The sequence below is a fragment of the Pan paniscus genome, chromosome 13 (assembly GCF_029289425.2).
Source record: "Pan paniscus chromosome 13, NHGRI_mPanPan1-v2.0_pri, whole genome shotgun sequence".
Classification (NCBI taxonomy): domain Eukaryota; kingdom Metazoa; phylum Chordata; class Mammalia; order Primates; family Hominidae; genus Pan; species Pan paniscus.
The window spans coordinates 40,371,998-40,396,971 of NC_073262.2; the positions used below are offsets into that span (position 1 = coordinate 40,371,998).

Here is a 24,974-nt window from a genome sequence, read left to right on the forward strand (position 1 = left end):
CCATAGGCGTTTCATTTATTGGCACAGATTTAGGGTAGAGTGAGTGGCTGAGGCAGGGTGGGGACAAAAGGTCAGGGACATGGGTGAGGTCAGGTGTTGGCAGTATGATCCATTTGAGATTTAAGTTACCAGGAATGTGTGTAGAATTTGGGGAGGAGGTGAAGGCCATGAAGCAGGTCATCATCAGTGAGTCGTCAGTGAGTGCAGGGAAGGGGCCAGGAGGTGAGGGGGCAGTGCCAGGAGGGAGGTGTGGTGGGTGCTTTAGTCTGATGGCAACTGGCAGTGTTGAGGGAGGAAGCTGGGGGCAGCCACCAGGAAGAAAGAGGCTTGGAGAATGTGGGATCAGAGAGCCTCTACTGCAAAGGCAGGGAAAGTAGCTTCCTCAGAGAACAGCTACATTTTTATTAGGGCAAGAAAGGTAAAAGGAAGAGTCAGAAAAAGAGTTTGAGGATGTGGAGACTGGGAGGGTAGGATGAGAGTGTTTGGGAGAGAAGGGAGACAGCCTCACAGTGGGTGACAGAGGAGCCTGGGGGTGCGGGTGGGGTTGGTGACACTGGTCTGGTGACAGTGGATTGCTATGCAGCCACTCTAAAGAATGAAGCACTATCTGTTTACTTAACGTCGTGACCTCCAAGCTGCATTAAGTGAAGAGAGCATGACACAAAATAGCGTGTGTGGTCTTTTCTCATTTGTTTTAACAAAAGAGGTTTGCATCCACACACACTTGTGTAGGCATATAAAGGATACAAAGGAGACTGGCAGCAGGGTCGCCTCCCCTCCAGGAGGGGGCTGGGGACAGAGGAAGGAGGGGACACATTTTATGACAACCAGAGCTGTCCAACAGATGCTCGGCGGCGATGGCTGTGTTCTGTATCTGTGCTGTGCGATATGGTAGTCACTAGCCCCATGTGGTCATTGGGTACTTGGTATGTGGACAGAGTCACTGAGGAACTGGATATTTATTTATTTATTTATTGAGACAGAGTCTCACTCTGTGGCCCAGGCTGGAGTGCAGTGGGATGATCTCAGCTCACTGCAACCTCTGCCTCCCCGGTTCAAGCAATTCTCCTGCCTCAGCCTCCCGAGCAGCTGGGATTACAGGCATGTGCCACTACACCCGGCTAATTTTTTGTATTTTTAGTAGAGACGGGGTTTCACCATGTTGGCCAGGCTGGTCTTAAACTCCTGACCCCAGGTGATCCGCCCACCTTGGCCTTCCAAAGTGTTGGGATTACAGGCACGAGCCACCACTGTGCCCAGCCAGAACTGGATTTTTAACTTGATTTAAAGAATTTAAATAGGCCCATGCAGCTAGTGGCTACTGTATTGGACAATGTCTCTTCAGTTGGGTCATTTTTAACTTGTTTTCAAAAAACAGACGAAAGTTCTTTAAAAATGAAGGTTGAGGAGATTTGGAAACGAGAAGAGTGGATACTGAGGAAAGGAAGGAGGTGCTGGAGATGGAGGGCGTGGGGAGAAATAAGTGTAGGAAGAACTTGGCAGGGCCGAATGACATGGAATTTCGTGTCTGTCCTGCCTTCTCTGCCCTGTGTACTGTGTAAGGCCCCAGGAAGAACAGCCTCCTGCCACCATCAGCTGCGAGGGCCATGGGATGCTTGCCACAGAAGGTCCAGCTTGACGCTCACTGGGGGGTCTCTGACATTTTGCATATGATTGCAGTACAGGTGGGGCTGTGTGGAGGGTCCCCAGGCCCAGCTGTCTCCTGGGCTGTCAGTCAGCTTGCTGAGATGGAAGTGAAGGCAGGTGGGAGATGTTGTTCACCTGGACAGCCTTCTAATTCTACAACACAGCGTCACAATGCAGCCCGAGAGGTGGTTCTCCTGTTCCAATGTACCTCCCAATGGTGTTCTGCTCAGCAGCACATTGGGATGGGAATTGGAGGGCCCCACAGTGGATGTCCTGAGAGAGGCATAAGTCCTTTGTGTGTCTTCTCATGTGAAATAGACAGGCCCACCGGTTCTCACCCAGGCTGCTTGCTGTGCGTTCTTTTCCAATTTGCTGAGCCAAATGCATCGGCCTGAAAACCACCAGTCAACAGGATAGCTTGATAGCCTTTTGATGACTGACTCCACCAGCACCCTTGCTGCTTTTGGAAACAACTCCAGAAATTTAAAAAGAAAATTGAGTCAAGAAGTGATGGATTGGTAATTTGCTTTTGGTGCCTGAGCTGGACTGTGAAGGCAATGAGTTATACCAAGAACATATTAAAACAGTATCATGTCTCTCCCCGCTTCTTCCTGTAGGGTGTTTGATCTGGCCCTAAATCAGAGGCTCTGAGAAAGTGAATCCTATTTATTCCACACTTGTCTAGTGCTCTTAACTTGACAAAGCTCTTGAATGTGTTTTAACTCAAGAGCAGAACCTGAACTAGAAGAATAAATAACTTCAGAGATGCCCTCGATGGCTGATGAGAGTTAAGGCAGAAGGTGGAGCCGTTTCAGCAGGATGGGAGCTCCTCCGCCTTGAGTAGTGTGAATTTAGACTCACCTGGAGGCAGAAGGGAGTGGCCCTCCACTGTCCTGACCAGGACAGATGAAACCAGGCACAACACAGACATGACACTACTGGGTTATGGTGCTGCAGGTAAGATGCACTAGAGGAAGGAGTGTAGGCTTGGTTCCTGTTATGGGCTAAATTGTGTCCCCGTAAAAGATATGTTGAAGTCCTTGTCCCCCAGTACGGAAGAATGTGACCTTATTTGGAAACAGGGTCTTTGCAGATGTAAACAAGTGAAGATCAGGTTATGTTTGATTAGGGTGGGACCTAATCCGATATTACTAGTGTCCTTATAAGAAGAGAAAGCAGAGACACAATCAGACATGGGGAGTAGACTCCCACGGGACAAGGAGGCAGAGATTGTAGTAATGCATCTACAGGCCAAAGAATGCCAAAGATTGCAGCAAAGACCAGAGGCTAGAAGAGGGAGCTTCCCTGTAAGTTTAATAGGGAGGGTGGCCCTGCAGACACCTTGATTTCGGACTTGTAGCCTCCAGAACTGTGGGACGATACATTTCTGTTGCTTAAGCCAGTGGTCCCCAACCCTTTTGGCACCAGCGACTGATTTCATGGAAGAAAATTTTTCCGCGGACTGGGGTTGGGTGGGGGATGGTTTGGGGATGATTCAAGCACATTACATTTATTGTACACTTTTAGGGTTTGTGCTCCTATGAGAATCTAATGCCATTGTCGATCTGACAGGAGGTGGAGCCCAGGCGGTAATGCGAGTGATGGGGCGTGGCTATAAATACAGATAAAGCAGGTGACAGTCTGTGGCCTGGGGATTGCGGACCCCTGGTTTAAGCCACTTGGTTTGTAGTGCTGTATTGTGGCAGCCGTACGAAGCTAATGTGGTCCTGAGAAGAGTCCTCCATCAGAGCTCCACTCTGCTGCTTACCTGCTCTGTGACTCCACGTGATTTATTCATCTTTCAGAACCCCAGTTTTCTCATCCATGAAAGGGAGGGAGGGTCACGACAGCTGCCAAGTGGCGTCATGGTGAAGATTAAACATGGCATTGAATAACTTACTTTCTATCCCTAAAATTTTGAAAATTTTTTTATTTGTCATCCTGGAAGAGTTTGAAATTGTCTACCCTCGCGTTTTGTTTTGCTTTTCAAGAACATGGAATAAAAGAATTTGTAATAAAATTGTAAGAAAACCCAGACATATACTTCAGCATATTTAGAAAGTTGCTTTTGACTTAGCAACAAGGGATAGTCATGTAGTGAGGGGATAAAAAGATTGTTTCTTGATGCCTCAATTTCATTCCCACCCCCGCCCATGGTCTGCAGTAAGAAAGGTGTGGGGCAAGGCAAAGTAATATATGTTTATTGTAAACAGTTGAGGTAATTCATAAAGGTGCAGAGAATACAGTGAAACTCACTTGTTATGGGGACTTCCAGGGATAACCGGAACTAACATTTTGATGTATGCTCTGTGTGTGTGTGTGTGTGCACGTGTGTACACACACGTATATCCATTTAGCTTTTTTAAAACATAGAGATGATCTACGTATAGTTTTTTTTTGAAAACTGTTTTTTCTGTATTTAACACCATAGTTTGAACATCTTTCCATGGATAAATAGAGGTTTGTTATTTTTTGATAGCTGTGCGGTATTCTATGTATGGGTTTAGCCTATTTTAGCAATTTTATGCTGAAGACATGGGTTATTTCCAATGTCTTGAGGTTAGAAAAAATCCAGAATAACTGTCCTTAAACATTTGTATTTTAATGCCTGTCTTGTTATTTCTTTAGGATAAATTACTAGAAGTCTGGGTCAAAGAAAATGCTTACATAATTTTGACGACCAGTGTCGAGCCGTGCTCCAAAAAGGTCATACTAATTTACCACTAGCAGGGGATGAAAATGTTTATTCTCCTTTGCCAGCACTAAGTGTTATAATTCTTTTTATCAGCAATGCTAATTCTCCATGTTAACGTGCATTTCTTTAGTTAGCAGCCTAGCTGAACATATTCTCATATGCTTTGGGAGCATTTGCATTTCTTTTGGGAAATGGGTTGCCAGGATTTCAGATGGGAATGAAAAGCCTTTTATTTCCATCTTGGGACAGTTCCCAGACTGTGGAACCTAGGCAACTAAGGAAGCACAACTTAGTAATTGACCAGGTAGTTCCTGCTTTGCCTTCACCACTCATATTCTTTTTCTGCAATGCCATGGGTGTTTTTTGTTTAAAGATTTAATTACCTGCATTTAATTAATGTATTGGTCTATTGACTTGTCCATCTCCCTCACAAGCCTTTAAGCTCACCGAGGCAACAGTATTCCTTAACTGTCTTCTTTTTATCCCTAACCCCTAGACTCATGCTTGGCATTTAGTAGGTGCTCATAAATAATTGCAGAAGGAAAGACTTAACTATGGAATTTCTTCATTTTATGTAAGGTTTGGATGACCCTTATTAAGATGATAGTAATAACCATGTACTGAGCACCTGATTTGTGTCATGTATTATGCTGGACTCTGTTAAGTAGAGGTATTATTTAACACCTGGTGGAGAAGGTAAATTTTGTTCCTGAAGGCTCCTGGTTAGTGATGGATAGAACTGGAGTTTAAACAGGGGCCTTGCTTGCTCTGAAATTTGCTCATAACCAACTATGCAATGCTATCTCTCCAAATGGTCATTTGCATGATTCAGTTTCACCAGTGTGACATTCCACCTTCCCTCTCCTTCCTCCTGGAAATGCATCTTCCTAGCAATTAGCTACAACCCAAAATTAACTAGAGGGAGAGAGAAAGTGGTTATGGATCCACAGAAATGGAGAACTATAAAATTCTCCAACTTGAAATGCAGTCCTGGGCTTTGGTTCTAACTGCAAGGTGGGGAAATGGCTGGCTGTTGGCCAGACACAGATAAACTGCCTGGGCCACTGCAGGGCAGTCTAGGGGCCAGGTTGGTGTTCCCAGGAGCTAGTGTTCATTTCCTGGGTCCCCAGGCAGATGGCAGCCATGACAAGTAACTGGGCTGCAGCCCTGTGGCTTTGCCATCAAGGAGTCGTAACTGGCCTTTGTCTGCAGCTGTAGCCCGTCCTCTGGCACCTGCTGCCAGGAAGCATTTGCCAAAAGGAGAGTGTTCTATCCCTGGAGTGCCAGGGCCTAGCGCTATGGATGGGGCCCCTGTTTCACCCTGAGGATGGTTACCCTTGGACACTTGCACCTGGAAGTCATGGTGTTTGGCATCCTTCCATCTTCTGCTCCCTGCTGCCCTCGGTCAGCTGCTGCCTGTGCATGGAGGTGAGCGGGCTGAGTTCAGGAGCCCTCCTTGATGGTGAGATTTCAGGAAGACAGGCACGAGGGTGAGATCCTTCTCCCTTTGTGGCCACCTTTGTCAGTGGGGATTTGGGCAAGCTCCTTCCCTTCTCAGATGTCCTGTGTTCAGAAGAAATCTCTGCGGGCTTGTTTTCCCCACAGCTGTCTTTGAAGTTTTAGGCTCAGAGCATGGCATGTTTTTTCTCATTTCTGTCTCCAGATTTTGTCCAGTGTGTTTGCTACTGGACATTTAAAATTCTATTTGATTTTGCATAGGTCCTGCCATTGACTACAAATCAATACCAAAGTGTTGATGTTAGGTTATGGCTCATGCTGACTTTCTCCTTAGACTTTTTAAATTTTCTGGAAAAATATTTTATAAGATACATATACAGTTTTTGTAATCATATCAAGCATACTTTTTCCCTTTAGTGGGGTACAGGGGGAAGCAAGCCAGTGTGAGAACAAAGACTAAAGCTCTCATTTCCTCTATGCTGGCATTGCTTTCCTGTGATTAGCCCACTGGGTGCTATTGTGCATACACCGTCAGCACCGCTGGGTGCGTTTACCTCCCTCATGAAGGACCCCACCACAGTGCATGTCGCCTTCCTCGGGTGTCCATGAAATTGCATCGAATGGAATTCTGGTGACTTTTTTTCTCCCCATCTCTTGCCTTTCTCTAAGTAGTTGCACCCTTTGAGCTTTCAGTCAGTGTGGGTTTTGCCAGCATCTTTCTGTAGCGTGATTCAGCTTGTTCCTATCACTAAATAGGAGGCATTTAAATAAATCCTTGAGTGGTTTTTCATCGTTCCTACCCACTTTGTAAGATCGTTATGAGAAACACATGAGATAATAACATTGCTTGGTACAGTGTTTGACCTAAAGTAGGTACTCAATACATGGGGGTTATTTTTAGCAGGCTTTCCAGGCAAAACAGAGATAGGTGGTTTTTATAAAGTAGCTTCATTAAAATATAATTCACATAGCATACTATCACCCCATTAAAGAGTACGGTTCAATGGCTTTTAGTATAGTCAGTTGTGCCTCCATCACCACCGTCTATTTCAGAACATTTTCATTACCACAAAAAGTCCCAATCCCTGTAGCCTTCACCACCCAGCCCCTCCCAGGTCTCCTTCCCCATGCCCAGCCCCACGCAGCCACTGTCTATTTCCTGTCCTTAGAGATTTGCCTGTGTTGGACATTTCATACACGTGGAATCAGGTACTCTTGGTCCTTTGTGGCCTAGCGTATCTTTTTTTTCTTTCCTTAGTCACTCAGCATAGTGTCGTCAGCTTCACCCTCACTGCGGCGTGTGGTGTGTCAGTACTCCATTTCTATTGTGGCATCATATTCCATTGTATGGATATGCCACAGTTAAGTGATCCATTCATCGGTTGATGGGCATTTGTGTTGTTTCCGCCTTGAGGCTATTATCAAGGATGCTGCTGTGACCCTCCGTGTGCTAGTGTTTGTGGGGAAATATGTTCTCCTTTTTATTTCTTGGGTATAGAGCTAGGAGTGGAATTGCTATGTGTCATTGTTTGGGCTGCTGTAATGAAATATCATAGACTGGGTGGCTTATAAACAACAGACGTTTATATCTCACAGTACTGGAGCCTGGGAAGTCTGAGATGAAGACGGATTCAGTGTCTGGAGAGGGCCTGGTTCATAGATGGCATTTTCTTGAGGTGTCCTCATATGGCCCAAGAGGCAAGGCAGCTCTCGGGCCTCTTTTATGAGGACACTAATCCCATTCATGAGGGCTCTGGCCCCGTGACTTAGTCACCTCCCAAAGGTCCCAGCTCCTAACACCATAGCCCTGGAGGTAATGGTTTTAACATATAAATTTTGGAAACATGTAGCCCCTGGCACTGGATTATATGGTAACTCAATGCTTAACATTTCAGGAATTGCCAAAACGTTTTCCAAAGTGGCAATGTCATTTTACATTCCCACCAGCAGAGTACGAAGGCTCCAACTTCTCATCCTTGCCAACTCTTGTTATCATCTGTCTTTTTGGTTCCAGCCATTCTAGTGGGTGTGAATGGTATCTCAGTGTGGTTTTGATTTGTACTTGAGTGTTATTAAAGTACTATTGAAGTAGTGGGTCATTGTTCTGGAGGAAACTTCCAGGAGGCCCTGCACCTCACTGACGTTTGTTCTACTGGCCTCTTTACCACTCTGCACAGTCTGGCTTGTGGGTTCATGGATTGAAGCTTGATTTTAATGGCACAAAGTCAGGGGACTCAGATGAATCAAGCTCAAATAACTGACATGCAAACATGGATAGGATAGCAGGTTATTAGTGGATGCAAAGATCTCCTTTAGAAGACCTTGTCTGGGTGTCTACTATGGACTGGGTGTTTATGTCTTCCCTGAAATTCATGTATTGAAGCCCTAATTCCCAGTGTGATGGTTTTAGGAGGTATGTGTGCTTTGGGAAGTAACTAGGCTTAGATGAGGTCATGAGGCTGGGGCCCCCATGATGGGATTAGTGCCATGATGAGAAGAGGGAGAGAGGCCAGCACTTGCTCCCCCTGCCTTGTAAGGACACAGTCTGTGAGCCAGGAGGAGGGCCCTCGCCAGAATCTGACCGTGCTGGCACCCTGATCTCAGAACTGCAGCCTCCAGAACTGTGAGAAAGTCACTGTTGCTTAAGCTGCCCAGTCAGTCTGTGGTATTTTGCTGTAGCAGCCTGAGCTCTGACAGTGTCCGTGTGGTTTCTTCCCTTTTTCTCCCTGCAGGTAGACCCACATAGGGATCCTGGGCCTTGGGATAAGCAGGGATTAGGTGAATACAATATTTAGGGCCATCAGCCTCTGATTGCCTGATCTGTCAGTCTGGGTATTAGAGATGTGGTTTGGGTCTAAGTGAGACTACCTTTGAGACCAGAACAGTGGCCAAGGTCCTTTCCCTGTGGGCAACATACTTTGAAGTGATCTGCCCTATTTTCCCTTATAACTATCTTTTTTGTGTTTTCCTAGCAGACCAACCCCCTTCCTGATTAATAAGCCTTTTCTTTGGCTATGTTGATACTGTGATCATCTGCTGATAATTGAGGCTTTCTTTACTTTTTTAATTGCACATTTTCTAAGTTTCTGTAGGCCCTAGACCTAGAGCTATGGCTCTTACAGCCTGTCAGGGAACCATGGCCCAGGAGTCAAGGGGTTTTTGTATAGTTCCTTTTCTAATCTGACAGGTTTTTGACCTAAAAGTTTAACTCTGAAGATAGTTTTATTACTGACTTTCTTAGTATGCTTCGGGCACTGTACTAAGTATATTCTGTATTCTGTCTCATTTAATGCTTAGAACAATCCTGTGAGATAGAGGTTTCGCTCTTCCAGTTTTATAGGGGCAGATGGAGGTTTAGAGGCTCTCAGTGGTGGACAGAAGCCCAGAGCTGTAGAGCTGGGATCCTGCTGGTGGGGTGAGGATTCATGCCCTGTGCCGCTGGCCTCCAGAGCCCGGGGCTGCCTTCACTTCAAGGCAGCAGCACACGTCCTGCTCAGGCGGGAGGCCCCAGGGAGTCTTCGCGTGCTATGTACTCAGGAGGAAAAAGGAGGAAGAGAACAGCTGTGAACAGCCCCAACCTCAGTCACTGCCACTGGGGTGTCTCACAGATTTCCAGCAAGCTGGACAGGGAGCCCAGAAGGGGTTTTTGGGCAGAGTCTCCTCTCATTTTCCCTGCAGCCCAGAAGGAAGTTGTTTTCCCAATCTGAGAGGCAAAAAAATGGTGTTTTAGGTTTGTTTGTGCTATACATAATGTAGTACCCTTTGCTTCCATTTCCTTATCTGTTAGGTTAAGGTTGAAACTTCTTATCTTACCTGCCTTAAGAAAAGGATTAAAAGACATTGCTGTGAGACTTGAAAAGTGCACGTATATACGCGTGCGCCCTCCGTCTAAATATATATATACACACAATGTAAAACATACAAACAAGGCTGGGCGTGGTGGCTCATGCCTATAATCCCAGCACTTTGGGAGGCTGAGGCGGGCAGATCACTGGAGGTCAAGAGTTCGAGATCAGCTTGGCCAACATGGCGAAACCCTGTCTCTACTAAAAATACAAAAATAAGCCAGGCGTCGTGGTGCACATCTGTAGTCCCAGCTACTCAGGCAACTGAGGCAAGATAATTGCTTGAACTGGGAGGTGGGGGTTGCATTGAGCCTAGATCGTGCCATTGCATTCCAGCCTGGGCCTCAAAAAAAAAAAAAAAAAAAACCATACAAATAAGTAAATGTATAAAATATTTATACATATAAAAGTAATATATATTAACATGAAATCTACCTTTTAAATTAAGTGTACAATACTGTATTGTTAACTATAGGCAGGTCTCCAGAACTTATTCGTCTCGTATAATCGAAACTTTATGCCCTTTGATCAGTAATTCCCATTTGCTACTCTCCCCTTAGATTCTTAAACACAAACCACTAGAGGGGGAAATCTCTGAAAGGACTTTAGTATTTGGACAGGAAGATTGCTCCAGGCTTACATGGAAGAGTTAATAAAAATCCTCTTTCCGGCCGGGCGCGGTGGCTCACGCCTGTAATCCCAGCACTTTGGGAGGCCGAGGCGGGCGGATCACGAGGTCAGGAGATCGAGACCATCCTGGCTAACACGGTGAAACCCCGTCTCTACTAAAAATACAAAAAATTAGCCGGGCGTGGTAGCGGGCGCCTGTAGTCCCAGCTACTCAGGAGGCTGAGGCAGGAGAATGGCGTGAACCCGGGAGGCGGAGCTTGCAGTGAGCCAAGATCGCGCCACTGCACTCCAGCCTGGGCGACAGAGCGAGACTCCGTCTCAAAAAAAAAAAAAAAAAAAAAAAAAAAAAAAAAAAAAAAAAAAAAAATCCTCTTTCCATAGCTTTCTTAGGGCGACAGAACAAGCAAATTGCTTTGTCTCTATTTGCTTTTGTGTTTGTTGCTACATGGGTGTTAGCACCCAACAAAATTTGTTCCTTGGCATTTTCAGCCAAGAAAGTGCTTGCTCTTTGTGTGTGTGTGTGTTTTCAGTGAGAAAAGCAATGTGCACGGTGTGTCAGTGGCGTGGAAGTCACCTGTGAACAACCAAGACGTGAATCTTGCCTGCTTTTAAAATCCAAGTTCAAATTCTCCTCCTCTTCCAAGGTGACTGAGGCTAAGATTATGGAAAAACCATGTTTCTATAGATGTAATTCTTCCAGAATATGAGGACATGTGTTAGAATCTGAAATTGAGTACTTTTCCAAAATAGTAGTGGTGTGAGGTGTCTGTTGACAAGTCTCTTCTGGGAAAGCAGATGGAAGTTTGGGAAATGAGACATTCAGGCCCCTGTATCTCAGTGCTCCCCTTACCCCGACTTTGAGCAAGGTACTTTGTTAGCTGCATCAAGACCAATCTGGCTCAATATCTCTTCTTCCTCAAGGATTCACTTGGCTGTTTGGGTTGATGACTCAGGACAGGTGGTCACAGAGAGACTCTTTACGGCCTTTTCTAAGTAGAATAAAGATTCATTTTTATTTTATTTTATTTTATTTTATTTTATTTTATTTTATTTTTGAGATGGAGTCTCACTGTGTTGCCCAGGCTAGAGTGCAGAGGTGCCATCTCGGCTCACTGCAACCTCCACCTCCCGGGTTCAAGCGATTCTCCTGCCTCAGCCTCCCAAGCAGCTGGGATTACAGGAGTGCGCCACCCCACCTGGCTAATTTTTTTGTATTTTTAGTAGAGACGGTGTTTCACCATGTTGGTCAGGCTGGTTTCAAACTCCTGACCTCAAGTGATCTGCCTGCCTTGGCCTCCCAAAGTGTTAGGATTACAGGCGTGAGCCACTGCACCTGGCCAAGGTTGATTTATAAATCAATCTTGAGGAACTTCCATGACAGGTTAGTGAATGTAAACTCCATTCTTGTTTGAAATTTCAGGTCAACATCTGCATCTGTGGAATGGTGGGGTGGTGGTTTGGTTTGTGGTTGGATAGCTGTTCTGTCGGTGTAGCCTACATTTTGTTTCCTATGTGAGAAGGTAGCATTTTTTTTTTTTTAAAGTCCAGTTTTATCAATCAGAGTCCTATCAGCTGCATTTCCTAAAACCTGTTTTATCAGAGTCCTATCAGCTGCATTTCCTAAAACCTGACCCTGATATTTACTCATTTAATGAGTAAAATATTCAGTTCAATTCAGCCCACCCTGAGCTGGCTGCTTTTTGAGGCACCAAACCAGCTCTCTGCTCTCCTGGACCTAAAGAAGGAGATGGGCAGGGAAGTGACTGCAGAGAGTAGGCAGAGCTGTGAAGGAAACAGAGCAGGGTGATGTGACAGCATGTGAGGAGGACCACTGTGAAGTTGGGGGCCAAGGAAGGTCACTGAGTAGATGACACTTCAACCTTTGGTGAAACTTCAACAAAGGAGACTTGAGAAAAAGCATCCCTGGACAGAGGGATTGCTGCAAACAAAGGGCCTGAGGTGAGACCAGCGTGGTGTGTTTAAAAGTCAGAAAAAGAGGCTCCTGTGGTGGGACCCAATTAGTGAAGGGCAAAGGTGAGATGCAGCTGAGCCTCGGGAGCCTGGGGAGGAAGTTTTGATTATAGGAGCAGTAGGAGGCCACGGGTGCATTATTAAGCCTTGGGGTGATGTGATCTGCTTATATAATTAACCTTGGAGAGCTCAGATGGTTTATTACAAGAGAACCCTGACATTCTTGTGAATATGGAAGGCCCTGTGTTTCTTTAAAAATGAACATATTTTCATTCATCTCACTGATTTGTAACAGTGGCGCATATTTGTAGAACCAATATGTTTCAATTAATATGAATGTTAAAGTGAGTGTTTTCCTGTCCTCCATTCCTCATAAAAGATCATCACAGTGAACAGTTTGGTGCATGTGCTTCCAGAATACTTACTTTGCAAATAAAGTGTGATGCACACCCATATGCTTTACACACGTGCACGTGCACACACACACACACACAACTAGGTGTAATGAAAATAGGATCTTTCTGTTCATATTGTTCTGGATCCTGGTGCTTTCTCTTAACATAAAACCAAGGACATTAAAAAACTCCCTATATATGTAACCCATTCTTTTTAATGACCTCATGGAGTTCTTCTGTTGGCTATAGCATAATTTATTTAACAGTCTATTAGGAAATCTGAGTTGTTCCATTTCTTGCTCTTTTATGTTGTGATGACATTTATGGCTGGTGCATGTATCTGTGCACACCTCTTTGTTTATTTCTTTAGGCCCTGTGCTTGAGATGTGGGGTACTTTTTTCTTTAATAAGAAACAACTGAACTGAGTTTAAACGTCCATAGTGTGTCCTAGCCCAACACGTATTCTGAATGAGAATGAAGGCTGGTTTGTTGGTAAGGGTGTGCATTATACCACAGACCTGTCACTCCCAAAGTATGGTGGGCTTGCAGTTTGCCACTGATCTGTAATTTTGATTGTTCATGGAGTGGCTGCTGTGATTGGAAACACTGCCAGCCACAAATGCATAGAACAATGAGGAACATATGTGGGGAATGGTAAGCTCACCTATTTGATATGCACATGAAGCCAGCAGTATTCCCCAAGCGGCCTTCACTGTGTGGGCACAGCTGCAGGTCTGTATTAGGTTGCTTTTCCCCAATATCATGAGTAACTAAAGCCAGGGACAGGCTTACAAACAATAGACTACAGAAAGCTGGGTCTGCCCTTTGCATAATTAACCTGCAATTCTGCATTTCAAGAAATGTGATTGTTTGAGGCAGTAGCAAGCATGTTCAGGATAAAATACATGTTTCCTTATTATTGGATCCACATTCTGCAAATATCATATCCTATCAAAAGCAAAGGAGCTTAGGGAGGAGGATTTGGCTGATGAAAGGTCTTGGGAGAAAGAAATGATTCCAGAGTAATTTTTCCGCATCTGTTGTTATACCCAATCCCTAAGACAGTTCAAGAAGATAGGCTTTACTGAGATGTTTGGAAGGAATCTCACAGCACTCGGGGCTTGTTGTGTTATCTCGACAGGAGGCCTTGTGTGCAGATTTTGGAGAACAATTTCTTTACTCGTGGTGCATCCAGCTTTAATAGCTGGGCCAGCATTTAGGCGCAGATTGGTATCTCTGCCTAAATGGCTGACTCCCAGACACAGATGCGCTAGACTTTTCACTTCTGGCTTGTCAAGGATACAAGATTATGGTCTCGTGCTGAATGCACATACCTGAACTTTGTTTTGAAACCAACTGAGTCCATCCTACCTGTGATATTATGAAATACGTATTTGGTCATCTTCCCGGTTTCCTGGCATAACAACTCCTAAAATTCTTAGAATCTTCAAAATTGTGTCCTAGTGAATGCTAATGAGTTCACTGATGGCTGGCAGCTCCTGGGTAGCTTCAGGATGGGGCTGGTCACCTGAAAGACCAAGGCAGAATTTAGAGGGTCAGGACTTCCAGCCCCAGCCCCCAGCCTCTGGCAAGGAGAGAGGGACTGAAAGTTAAGTTGATGTGCCCAGTGGTTTAATCAATTATGCCTACACAAGGAAGCCTCCATAAAAACCCATATGACAGGGTTCAAAAAGCTCCAGATACCTGAACACGTGGAGGGTGGTGCACCCCAGAGGGCATGGAAGCACTGTACCCCCTTCTCCTGTGCCTTGCTCCACGCATCCCTTCTTCTGTATCCTCTGTAATCCTTTATAATAAACCAGTCAATGTAAGTTAAGTGTATCCCTGAGTTCTGTGAGCCACTCTAGTAAAATAATTGAACCCAAAGAGAATGGGTCATGGGAACCCTAATTCCTAGCCAGTGGGTCAGAAGCACAGGTTAAAACACCCTGGGGCTTGGAGCTGGCCTTCGAAGTGGGGCAGTCTGGTGGGACTGAGCCCTCACCTTGTGGGATCTGACACCGTCACCGAGTGGGTAGTGTCAGAATTGAACTGGAGGACACCCAGCTGCTGTCTGCTGCAGAATTGCTTGCTTAGTGTGCGGGGAAAATCTCAATACGTTTTGGTGTTCAGCAGTCACAGAAGTCTGTCTCGGTTGCTGTTGAGTGACAATAGAAAAATATTTTGAGTTTGGTTTTCTCATACCCACACACCACCTCGCCTTCGTCGGCCTCTGTCCACTGCCTCTTTCTGCCCATTGCTAGCAAGGGAGGTGGGTACTGGCATGAAAAAATCCTTGGGGACACATTTAGGATGTTAGTCACAGTACATATTTCAGTGGCCTTTTAAAAGGGGGCAAAGTAAAACAAAACTGTTAGCCCCCTTACTCCCCACTCTGCATCAAAACCAGATTGATATAAGCTGATAGAAGTTGGAGCTCAGGCCAGAAAGAATCAAACCACAGTTGAGGAAATGTAGAAAAGGATATGTCAGTTTCTCCTTGAATCCTAAGCTTGATAATATTGGACTGGCTCATTTCAAAGGAAGGGTGTGTGTTGTGTGTGCGTGCGCTTGTCTGTGCACATGGGTATGTGTTGAGGAATTTTATTGTGGGCGAAAATATATTTGCACATTAGCTACTTTCCAGAAATAATTACTTTGATTTATTCTTCCTCCAACCCCAGATGGAAGCCTAGGTTATTAAATTTAGTTCCAAAGAAGGCATATGTTACTGAGTTAAAGAAAAAGCCTTAACCTAGTCATTAGTTTTGTTTGTTTTTTCTTCTATAGAATAAAAATGGTTTGGGTAGATTTGTTGAGGAAGCCTTCTTTGAATTTCTCGGGGGCCCATTTTATATTGGGAAGTAGGCCTGGCACGGTGACTCATGCCTGTAACCCAAGCACTTTGGGAGGGCAAGGTGGGAGTATCACTTGAGCCTAGGAGTTTGAGACCAGTCTGGGCAACACAGTGAGACCCTGCCTCTACAAAAAATGAAATAAATTAGCTGGGCATGGTGTTGCACACCTGTAGTCCCAGGTACTCAGGAGGCTGAGGTAGAAGGATTGATTGAGGGTAGGAGGTTGATTGAGGTTACAGTGAGCCTTAATCACACCACTGAACTCCAGCCTGGGCAACAGAGTGAGACCGTGTCTCAATGTATATATTAAACACACACATCAATCAAGGGGGCATTTTTTTTCTCTAACTGCCTTCTGGAGAGTAGAATCAGAGGGCATCCACAGTGAAAGATGGGTTGTTTCTGGGGCATTTCTAGCATGAACTTTTAGGGAGAAGGGCTTGAAGGAAGAGCAGATGCGTCCCCTTCCCCGGCCTCTACATATCTCTTGCTTCTGGTTCGAGAGTCAGATGGGGACATGGGCTTCCTACCTGTATGTCTAATTTTCCTGTGAAGGCCTGGACTGGCTGCAAGGTGGGAAGTGGCCTTGGCAGGCACTGATGCCAGCCCTTTCCTTCCAGCATAAGAATCCTCCCGACTGCATTCCTACCACAGCCCTGATGGTAGCCTTCCACGCCTCCAGCTTCTGCTTGGTTACTCGAAACTTTTCCTGTTCATAGTTTTTGAAAACCAATTGTAAAAATACATATAGTCTAAATAACATTTCATGATTTTAAAATTAGTATGTACTCATTATTTTAAAACTGGACAATTTTTTTTTTTTGAGGTAGGGTCTTGCTGTGTCGCCCAGGCTAGAGTACAATAGTGTGATCGCCGGCGAGATCTTGGCTCACTGCAGCCTCTGCCTCCCGGGTTCAAGTGATTCTCTTGCCTCAGCCTCCCAAGTAGCTGGGACTACAGGTGTGTACCACCATGCCCGGCCAATTTTTGTACTTTTTTTTGTAGAGATAGGGGTTTCTCCATGTTGGCCAGGCTGGTCTTGAACTCCTGACCTCAGGTCATTCCACCTGCCTTGACCCCCCAAAGTGCTGGATTACAGATGTGAGCCACCATGCCTGACCAAAAACTGGACAATTTAATGTATGAAGAGTCACCCCTCATCCTACCACCCAGAGAATGGTTAGCTTTTGGAGATTTTTTTCTTTCCATTTCTTTTATGCATGTGCGCAGGTTTATATACATTTTGTTTTTGTTTTTGAGACAGAGCGAGACTCTGTCACCCAGGCTGGAGTACAGTGGCATGATCTCAGCTCACTGCAACCTCTGCCTCATGGGCGCAAGTGATCCTCCTGTGTCAGCCTCCTGAGTAGCTGGGATTACAGACATGCACCACCAGGCGCAGCTAATTTTTGTATTTTTAGTAGAGACGGGGTTTCACCATGTTGGCCAGGCTGGTCTTGAACTCCTGGCCTCAAATAATCCACTGGTCTTGGCTTCCCAAGTGCTGGGATTACAGGTGTGAGCCATAGCATCTGGCCGGGTTGGTACACATTTTTATAAAGCTGAGCTAATGGTACGTGTTCTGTTGTGCATCCTGCTTTTCCCCCCACTTTCTAAAGTGAGCATTTCTTTGTTATTGAAAATCTTGATGTACTTCCTTTTAAGTGTCAATGTTGCATCTTATTGATGCACCGTTATTAACCATTCACCTTAAATACCCAAGTATGGTTTTTCTTCTCCTATTATAACATAGCAGTGAAGGGCTTTATACAATCTTGTGTCTGATTATTTCCTTAGGAATAATATTTCTTAAAATGGAATTTCTAATCAGAAGTGTGAGACATATTACTAAATTGTCCACTGAGATTGACACTTTGTATTCCAACCAGCACTGGCTGTTTTCATTTTTAAAAATGGACAATTGAAGAGGCAAAGTGGTATCATTACAACTTTTTTTCACTTTTCAAATGGCTTAAGAATTGACCCTAGAGATGTTACTCCAAATTGTTTGGCTGATCAAGATTTTCCAGAATGTTTGTCTAACCAGAGTTTAGTTTACCTCACCATACCCTAACTTTTCTATCTCATTCATAACAATGTTATAAGAAACTCTTATCAGATGCCTTGTTAAAATCAAAATGTATCATCTGAGGCATTCTCCTGGTTTACTAGGTTAGGGAAGCCATCTCTAAAGGAAATGGAGTTAGGCCAGTTAGATTTATTCCTGGTGAACCTAGGTGAGCTGAACAAAATGTTTTTCATTTTTGAATTGTTAGACTAAATCTGTTAAGTAAGCCATCTGATAATTGAAGTAAGCCTTTCATCAGTCTTGAATTTCTAAGATCTGCTTACAAACACCAAGACCCATTTCCCAACTTCTAGAATAGTTTCCTGTTTGCCCTGATTTTTTAAAAGGCTACTGGGAGTTTTTCCATAACAACATGGAATGATCTTTCACCATTTGGGATAATGTGATTTAGGATCTGGATGGTGTTAGAAGGACCAGGTGTTTCTTTTTCGGTCTGTCTTGTTGGACTTCTGTGTCCTCTTAGTTAGTTTTATTTTCTGTTCCTTGCCCAGTTGACAGGCCAGAAGTGGTGCTATTCTGTCTTTTGTCTCATGTAAACATTGACCATTCTTCTTGGGTTGTAGATAACGTGAGAATTTTGTTCTGAATGGCATTTGGAAATATTTTTTCCAAGACTTAGCCCATTTTGGACCTATATCTAACATACATGTTGGCGCTACTCTTTTGATTGTGTCTTTGGCTAATTATTTTCGTATGTTCCTCTTAAATATCACCTCATCAGAGGGCTTTCCATGCTGTTACAGTGATTTATTTATGGGCATCCCATCTCAATCCTGTCATTTTCCCAGCCAGTGTTTGTGGTTTCAGCCAGGACCGGAATGATTCCCAAGGCTAGGACAAGTCATTCCTATAGCCTTGCTCAGGATCCCGGGAGAGCGGGAAGTGGAGAGCCCTGTGGTGTTGGGCTCACTGTCACACACTTTTCTGGAAATTGTAAAGCCCTTAGACCTTCAATTTCCTGCCACAGCTGCTCTTCCCCTTCACTCCTCAACCCTCAGCGATAGCAGCGGGATTTGGGGATCTGGGGCTGTTTTTTTTGGCAAGTGTCTTTTGCACATGTTAAAGATTTGTTGTATTTTTTTCTGAAGGTTTTTCTTTTTCTTAAACTTCTAAAATTTCTTTATAATATACTTTCTAAGGTTTCCTCCCCTTCCTCTCTTCCTTCCTCTCTCTCTCTATAGTAAGTGTATATACACACAAGCATGCACATAAACACATGCATGTATGTATAGATGCATACATGTATGTATAGATGCATACACATATGTAAGCATGTACACTGTATAGATTTGCAGAGGAGTCAGGGCAAGTGAAAGGAGATGGAAGAGACATGATATCATAATCACCAAGAAGATGAGATTTTATCCTAGTTATAGCTAATAGTCATGACTGACAAATAGTCTGTTATCATGAAAAAGAAAATGAGAAATATGGGAGATTTCATTACCAGAATTAATTGATAACTCTCTAGAAAACTCTTTGTGGCGAGGCATTTTTATAGGGACTTAGCTGAGTGGTTACAGCTTAGACTAAATAATGGGAGACTTCATCTGTTTATCTGTCTTGAACAGCATATACTGAACCGTGCTGTTTTTTAGACATACTTAAGTTTTCATTATTAGGTTTTCTTAGTGAACACTTTTAGGGGGTTGGTAAAAGACAAGGCTTGGAGGATGAGCATTTACCATGTTCTTCTTAAAATATAATGGCCCAGTTAGGGCAAAAGCAGACATGGAACTTTTATGATGCTTTTCCAGTGGTTCTGTAAGAGGACCTGTCAGCCCCCACTGCATTGCCGGGCTATTTTCCCTGCTGGGTGTAAAGTAGCTTACACTCTGATTTTAGAAGTAGCTAATCTAGTTGGAGAGACTTTATTAATTACATAAAAGCTCAATTTCACATAGTTGATTTGTCTAGCATAATTGTGGAGGAGATTTTAATTCAGCCCCTTCTTGAGAGTCTTCTGATGTGGAAGCCTCATAAAGTATATGCATAATGGCATATGCTTTATTGTTAAGTGTTCTTTTGGTTATAGGGTTTGTAGGTTTTTCTTTGAAACCTTCTCCGATTTATGGGGGTCTAGGGATAATTATTAGTGGTGCTGTAGGATGTGGAATTGTGTTGAATTTTGGTGGGGCTTCTGTGGGGTTAATAGTCTGAGAGACTTCTGATGTGGAACACTAGTTTACTTAAAATATTTTACTTAACCTTGGGTGGTTGTATAAGATTCTGTTGTCCTGCTAAATGTGTCCTGAAGTGTACGCTCCCTTTTCTTTTATTAAAAAGAAGGAAAAACTCCTTTTCTTCTCCCATCGGTTTCCCAAGAGCAAGTGTGAAATGCGAAGGTAAAAGTGACCATGTGTTTGGACCTACTGTGTGCTGAGCAGATCTAGCTTTGCACTAGCTCTGAAAGGTCTAGTGCCCAGCACCATGGTTGGCACTAGAAGCAGCAACACCTGGGGCACACCCGAGGCCTGGCCTGAGCCAGTTCTCCAGCTGTGTTCTCTATACCCTCTGCTGAAATCCCTTCCAACAGCCTGATGAACAAATTCGTTGTGTGAATGCCCGCAGCATCCCTGCCTTCTTATTTGCAAACCGTTCTCCCTGTTGCCTTCCACCTAACTTATCTTAACCCAACTGCCCAGAAACATTCTGGAAAGCTTTTCTGGACTACTGGACACCCCCAGGTCTGGGAGACTGATGCAGGAGAGATGCCCTCAGGTCCAGCCAGGTGTCAGAGGCAGGCTTCTGAGGCTGTCTGAAGGGAATGCCCACCTTGGTCTTGGGAGTGTTAGACAGGGAAGGAGGCAGATTCTGTTTTTAGTGGGTTCTTCCCTAAACACAAACTTGGAGGTCAAAGTTCCATTGAGTGGTTCCAAACTATAGTAAACTTGTCCCCTTAGCCCAGAGGGTAGTCTCAAAAGCAAAATGTCTACTTCATTAGGCGCTATCTTCACACAACACTTATAATGTCACAACAAAGGGGGCAAGTGCCCTTCCAGTGCTCCCCAGCAATTGATTTTGTAGTTGAATTCCTGCAAAATGGGGGCTTTAATCTAGAGGTGATTGTGATACCCATCTGATGGAGAACACAACAATCTAATTGCAAATGATCAGAAATTCCACGGAAGCTAAGTCTTATCATTTATCGCAGTGCTGCTCAGACTCCACGGGCCTCAGAATCTGCTGAGGGCTTGTTAAAGGGCATGCTGCCAGGCCCACCCCAGAGTCTCTGATCAGGAGGGATGGAGTGAAGCTGAGAATTTGCATTGCTAACAAGCTCCCAGGTGATGCAGATGTTGCAAGTCTGGGGAACCACACTTTGAGTAGCACTAATTTATCCTTTTGAAGACGGTGATTCTTATATTTCACTACACACAGGAATCACCCGGGGAGCTTTTCAAACTCTTGCATTAAATTAAAACCACAATGAAATACCACCTGACGCCAATCAGAATGGCGATTATTAAAAAGTCAAGAAACAACAGATGTTGGCGAGGCTGTGGAGAAATAGGAACGCTATTACACTGTTGGTAGGAACGTAGATTAGTTCAACCATTGTGGAAGGCAATGTGGTGATTCCTCAAAGACCTAGAACCAGAAATACCATTTGACACAGCAATCCCATTACTGGGTATATACCCAAAGAAATAGAAATCATTCTATTATAAACATACATGCACATATATGTTCATTTCAGCACTATTCACAATAGCAAATACATGGAATCAACCCAAATGCCCATCAATGATAGACTGGATAAAGCAAATGTGGTACATATACACCATGGAATACTATGCAGCCATAAAAAGGAATGAGATCATGTCCTTTGCAGGGACTGGAAGCCATCATCCTCAGCAAACTGACATAGGAACAAAACCGAACACCACATGTTCTCATAAGTGGGAGCTGAACAGTGAGAACACATGGACACAGGGAGGGGAAGAACACACACTGGGGCCTATGAGTAGGGGGTGAAAGGGGGAGGGCATCAGGATAAATAGCAAATGCATGTGGGGCTTAATACCTAGGTGATGTGTTGATGGGTGCAGCAAACCACCACGGCACATGTTACCTATGTAACAAACTTGCACGTCCTGCGCATGTATCCCAGAACTTAAAATTTTAAAAACCCAAGCTCTCAATTACAGCATTAAATATTATCAATATTAAAAAACAAAAACTCTTGCATTTCCCCTAGGCTGCTTCCCAGACCAATTACACCTCTATGGCTGAGTGTGGGACCCAAGTGTTAAGCCACCTGGGTAATTCTCGTGTGTAACCAACTTTGACAACCATCGTCCTAAGACTGCAGCTCATTTTAATGCAATTACAAATCAATCTGGGCTATTCAAATGCAGGCTGTAGTTCAGGAAGTCTGGGGAAGGTCCTGAGATTCTGAGATCCTGGGTTATGTCGCTGCTGCTGGTCCAAGAACCACACTTGGGGTTGCAAGGCTCTAAAATATTGGAGTAGAACAGGGTTTCTCAGTCTCAGCTCTGTGGACACTTTGGGCTGGATAATTATTTGTTGTGTATTGTAGAATGTTTAGCAGCATCCCTGGTCTCTACCCACTAGATGCTGTCAACACTCCACCCACTTGGTTTTGACAACCAAAAATGTCTACAGAAAGTGCCAAGTATCCCCTGTGGGAGGGAGTTGGGGGAGAAGTGAGGTGGAGTTGGGGGTAAAAATCTCCTCAGGTGAGAACCACTGGAGTAGTGTTACTTACTAAGGCTGGGTTTCAGGACCCCTCCCCATTTCCCGTTTCTCTGTTTAATGGAAACTTTATTTCTTTGACTAGGAGAAAAACCACTTATCTACCTCTAGACTGATCCTAAATGCCTGGAAGAGGCCTCACCACGATCAGAGTAATTCCTACCAAGATGAATTAGATATCAGCTCCTTTGCTGAGAAACGTGGTGTAATGGTGGCAGTGAGCAGTTGAGGGGAGACTGGGGGAGAGACAGGAGTGCTTTTCTAGGTTTTCTCAGTAATGGATTTTGAAAGACATCAGTAATAGCTTTTTAAGCATTTTTTCTAAATGAAATTTGGCTTATCCTCATTTCCAATCATCTCTGAGTTTTAAAAGCAACAAAACAACTGAGTACCGCACCTCAGCTCTTTCCTGTTAATGAAGTTTTTGGCATGTGACCTTTTAACAAGCTCACGAATAATTCCCTTAATTGACTGGCTGGTGATGTTTTTATTCTGTGGTGTGGTCGCAGTTCAGTGATAGCACATAGACGCTCCGACCCCCACCTGCAGACCCACCCCCAGGCTATTAAATCAGTGAAGGTTGCAAATTGCATGTCTCTTTCACTGTTTTGAACTGGAAGCCCTTTTTACACAAAGCATGTTCATGGTTAATAAAATTACTGTGTACACACGTATCAGTCTTATCTGCAAGACCGTAATTCTCTAATTTGGTGGAACCACCTCTGTCATTAATGGGGCAGATTGAATGTGGAGTCGTGATTACCAGCACCTCATTATATAAGTGCTGTATGAGGCGGTGTGGTTCTATCCCATCTGTCAGAAAGCCAGCAGGCTGGTAATTAGGAAGGGAATGGGCATCACAACGTCTGCTCAAAGCCACACGGCATTTTTCTTTCAACATGCAAGGGATTCGATCTCCCCCCGCCCTCGTTTAAAATCAGCATGTGATTTTAATTCAAGATCATTGGGCAGACAAATGAGAGAAAAATGGGGTACTTGTAACAGTAGGGAAAATTGGGATGAGCCTTAGATATGCCAGTGGAGTAATCATGGCAGGAATAATAAATGACTTTTCTCTTTACTGTTCCCACAGTCATTCGCCCTGTGTGGCTACCTGTCCTTACAAGGCTGCTTCTGTTGTGGGCAAAATGCCACAGTTGGTGAAGCCACTATGGGATCTGTGGCCTCTAACACAAGCACCGTGGGTTATTTACAAATGTGCCCTCCTAATTTCTGGTTGTGGGACTTTTGGGAGCAAATTTTCCAGTCCATGAATCCACAGGCCTTAAAGTGCTAGCACTTCGGATGCCGTCAGTGCCAAGATGGCTTAGTTTCTGGGACTAACCTGCTTAGTTCACCTTTTAGGTGCTCTCTTAGCAGCTGGCTTCTCTCAAATAAAGGGAAGCAAATTCAAATGCATTCCTTCTCTGTGATGAATTCAGCCAGTGTGTTTTATGCTGCTTTCTTTCCTCTTGAGGGAAATCAGATAGTGGGCAGTGCCAGTCTCTCCCTCTTGTGGGAAACAAGCCCCTAGTTGGCCTGGCAGTAATTGTGCCTGGGCAGACAAAGGCTGTCACAGTGACTGTCCTGTTCTTAAACTTCTGGGTGCTCTAGAGCCATCAGTGGAGCTTATAAAGACTCCTGAGTCTAAGCCCACCCCCCCTAGAAATTCTCCACGGATCTAGGATGGGGCAGTATAACAGGTGCCTCAGGGCATGCTTCAGAGAAACGGACAGAAGTCGATGAGAAACAGGATGGTGAGTGTCCGGAGTGGAAGCTTTGAGCCTTATGGGCAGACAAGTCCACATCTCAGCTTGGCAACCTTACATGTTTCTCATACCCTTTGAACTTGGGCTTCCTCGACTGCTTAAATATCTGTCTTCTCAGACAGGTATGAGGAGTGGTGGGAGATAGTGTAGGCAGAGTGTCTCCCCAGTGCCTGCCTCCTAGGAGGGGTTATGCAGGTGCAGCTCTGCATCTGATATGTCCCCGATCCTGGGATTATAGGATGCTCTTCAGCGAAGTTGATGTTCACCTTGTGTGCACAGAGGCTGTGGTGGCCTTTCTGTGAATTCACCATTGCTCCTTCACAAGCCTTCCTGTTAGCTGGCAGTCCACATGTTACCCAATTTGGTTCTGTTGGCTTTGTGGGTTGGCCCCAGTTGATGGCCTTGGGAATCTTATCCTTGGTACCACCAAGTCAAAGGCACACCCTAAAATGACTTACAGCAGGGTTTCCCAAAATTAGAATGGTTGACATTTTGGACCAGATAATTCTTTGTTGTCAGGAGGCTTTCCTGTGCATCGCAGCATCCCTGAGCTCTACTCACCAGAGGCCAGTAGCACCCTTGCCCAAATTATGACAATGGAAAATGCCTCCAGACATTGCTAAATGACCCCTTGTTCTCTAGGGTGCAAAATTGACCCTGGTTGAGAGCCACGGACATAGAGCCATGCCTAAGCCTTAGAAAAAAAGTTCCTGGCTGGGCGTGGTGGCTCATGCCTGTAATCGCAGCACTTTGGGAGGCCGAGGCAGGTGGATCACGAGGTCAGGAGATCAAGACCATCCTGGCTAACTCGGTGAAACCCATCTCTACTAAAGATACAAAAACTAATTGGGCATGGTGGCATGCGCCTGCAGTCCCAGCTACTCAGGAGGCTGAGGC

The 24,974-nt window shown here is 44.6% G+C and overlaps 1 protein-coding gene across 1 annotated transcript in view; it reads left to right on the forward strand.

Annotated features, from left to right (window-relative positions):
- Window positions 1-24,974, forward strand: part of TMEM163 (transmembrane protein 163) — a 257,267-nt gene that overhangs the window by 164,745 nt on the left and 67,548 nt on the right. The gene's annotated exons all lie outside the window — the stretch shown is intronic.